We start from the raw sequence: 3,469 nt of genomic DNA, 5'->3' as shown, positions 1-3,469 counted from the left end.
GGTGTTAGTATAGCCACTTGAGGTCTCTTTGGGTTAGCGTTTGCGTCATAAATCACTTTACACACAAATTATTTGCACCTTTGCATCTAAAGTGTGTCTCTTATGGGCAGCATGTGGTTGTATGCTTTTAAAAAGTCTGATCTGGGGGCGCCTGGGTGGCTCAGTCGGTTAAGCGTCCGACTTCGGCCCAGGTCATGATCTCGCAGTTCGTGAGTTCGAGCCCCGCGTCGGGCTCTGTGCTGACAGCTCAGACCTGGAGCCTGCTTCGGATTCTGTGTCTCCCTCTCTCTCTGCCCCTTCCCTGCTCATGCTGTGTCTCTCTCTGTCTCAAAAATAAATAAACATTAAAAAAAATTAAAAAAAAAAAGTCTGATCTGGTAATCCACGCTTTCCTGTGGAGTATTTACATTACAAAGGGGGTAGCCGTTGTTGGGGGGCGGGGTGCGCATTATCGGGGATGCTCCGTGAATCCCAAGTAGAATAAATACAAAAACAACCCCATCTAAGTACTTTGTGGCCAAGTTGCCAAAATGCAGAGGTAAAAATTCCAAAAGCGCCCAGAAAAAAACGATGTATGATATTGGAGCCAATGATAATAATTAAGTGTGACTTATCCCTTCAGATCATGGGAGCCAAATGCCCTTTCCAAATGGAACATGTTTTTATATGCTGAGAGAGAGAGAGAGAGAGAGAGAGAGAAATCCTGTTAATCTAAGTTTAATATTCCATAAAAATATCCTTGAAGACAAAGGGAAGGAAAAGACATTTTCAGATAGACAAAGGCTGAGAGAAATCGTAGTCATTGGACATGAAATACAAAAGAAAGCTTTTCAGGCTGGAGAGGAATAATGCGGATGAACGTAAAAACGGAGAGCACTGGGGATGATGAGTATGTGGTGACCATAAATGCACACTTTCTGGCTTCTCCCCGGGGAGAAAGATCTTTGGAAAGATCTTCGCAAGGAAATCCCAGCCCAAACCATTTTTTGAGGGTGACCAGTGCCTTCCTTTCCACGACACTTCCCCTCGAGCACCAACACGTTTTCTGGTGATACCCAAGAAACATATCCCAGGTTTCTGTAGCCGAAGAAGACGGTGGAAGTCTTCTCAGACACTGAATGATCATTGGCCAGAAGCGTGCTGCTGATCTGGGCCCGAAGAAGGGTTACCGAATGGCAGTGGATGAAGGTTCCGACGGGGGACAGTCTATCGTGTTCCTCTCCATGTTCTTGGAGGTTGGCAGATGAATTGCCCTTCTGGTTAAGCATGCTTTGGGGATACTTTTCCCTTATCAAGGCAATGACCAATATTTCCAAGTTCCAATATGCTAAACATTATACTTATTTTTCCCTGTATATGGAGAGACTGAGGGAGTAATTTTAAAAGCCCATACGTAACAAAAGACGATGTTGCATGGCTAAAAATAAATAAATAAATGCACATTTTCTTCTTAATTTATTTAAAATTCTACTGGCCATGGGTCGCCTGAGTGGCTCAGTCGGTTGAGCGTCCGACTTCGGCTCAGGTCATGATCTCGCAGTCCGTGAGTTCGAGCCTCGCGTCGGGCTCTGTGCTGACAGCTCAGAGCCTGGAGCCTGCTTCGGATTCTGTGCCTCCCTCTGTCTCTGCCCCTTCCCCACTCAGACTCTGTCTCTGTTTCTCTCTCTCTTAAAAATAAATAAACAGGGGCGCCTGGGTGGCTTAGTCGGTTAAGCGTCCGACTTCAGCTCAGGTCACGATCTCGCGGTCCGTGAGTTCGAGCCCCGCGTCGGGCTCTGGGCTGATGGCTCAGAGCCTGGAGCCTGTTTCCAATTCTGTGTCTCCCTCTCTCTCTGCCCCTCCCCCGTTCATGCTCTGTCTCTCTCTCTCTCTCAAAAATAAATAAACGTTCAAAAAAATTAAAAAAAATAAATAAAATAAATAAATAAATAAACATTAAAAACTAAAAAAAAAAATGTAGAAAAACTGAACATTATTTTAAAAATTGACCTAGTTGAAGATTTTGGAAAATGGCATCTAAGAATTACAAGTGCACAGTCTTTCCATGTGCACGTGGAACACCCACCACGACAGGCCACAAGCTGGACCACAAACCGGTCTCAATGAACCCGAAAGAGTTGAAGGACATACGGTATTATTTTCAGGCCACAAAAGAATTGTATTAGAAACTAACAACAAAACAAAGAGATAAATAGAAACTCTCTAAATGCTTGGAAATCCGGTAACATACTTTAAAAAGAAATCACGTGGGGCACCTGGGTGGCTCAGTCAGCAAGCGTCCAACTTCGGCCCAGGTCATGATCATGTGGTCCGTGAGTTCGAACCCCATGTCGGGCTCTGTGCCGACAGCTCAGAACCTGGAGCCTGCTTCGGATTCTGTGTCTCCCTCTCCCTCTGCCCCTCCCCACTCACACTCTGTATCTCTCTCTCCCTCTCTCTCTCTCTCAAAAATAAATAAACATTTAAAAAAATCACAAAGAAAATGAGGAGATATTTGGAACCAAATGATAAGGGATGGAGACTCTCAGGAGGCACATAGAGAGAGCAGTGCCTGAAGGGAAACCGTGGCTTTTTAAATGCCCATTCCCAGAAGCAGGAAAGATTAAAAACAAACAAACAAAAAATCTAAGCTACTTAACTCGAGAAGCTAGAAGAAGCAAAGCAAATTAAAACCCACAGAGTAGAAGGAAAGACAAAATGAGGATAAGCAGGAGTCCATCTAAGAGACTGCAGATGAACAAACAGGGAAAATCAGCAAATGAAAAGATGAACGATATTGATAAAACCCTAACCAAGAAGGGTCAAGAGGAGACAGAAAGTACCGGCAGGAGGCACAGAAGAGACAACACAGACGTATGACACGCAGTCGTATCCAACGCTAGGCTAAATTGCTGTTTGGTGAAATGGAAGCATTGCTTGAAGGATAAGACTTTCCAAAACTGATGGAAAAAGAGAAAAGGAACCTGAATGCCCCTCTATTTGTTAAAGAGACAGAAATTGTGTTTTAATTTTGTTTTTTTGGTGCTTATTTATTGTAGAGAGACAAAGAACAAGCATGGAAGGGGCAGAGAGAGGGGGAGGCACAGAATCCAAGCAGGTTCCAGGCTCTGAGCCGTCAGCCCAGAGCCCGACGTGGGGCTTGAACTCTCAAACCATGGGATCATGACCTGAGCCGAAGTCGGATGCTTAACCGACTGAGCCATCCAGCCACCCTGGGAAATTGTGTTTTAAACTCCATTCACAAGGGGCACCTGGGTGGCTCAGTCGATTGAGCGCCCGACTTCGGTTCAGGTCATCATCTCACGGCTTGTGAGTTCAAGCCCCGCGTCGGGCTCTGTGCTGATGCCTCGGAGCCTGGAGCCTGCTTTGGATTCTGTGTCTCCCTCTCTCTACCCCTTCCCTGCTCGTGCTCTGTCTCTTTCTCTGTCTCTCAAAGATGAATAAACGTTAAAAAAAAAAATCCACAAAA

The sequence above is a fragment of the Lynx canadensis genome, chromosome D1 (assembly GCF_007474595.2).
Source record: "Lynx canadensis isolate LIC74 chromosome D1, mLynCan4.pri.v2, whole genome shotgun sequence".
Classification (NCBI taxonomy): Eukaryota; Metazoa; Chordata; class Mammalia; order Carnivora; family Felidae; genus Lynx; species Lynx canadensis.
The sequence above is the reverse complement of the archived record's forward strand: the minus strand, read 5'-3'. Positions refer to the sequence as shown.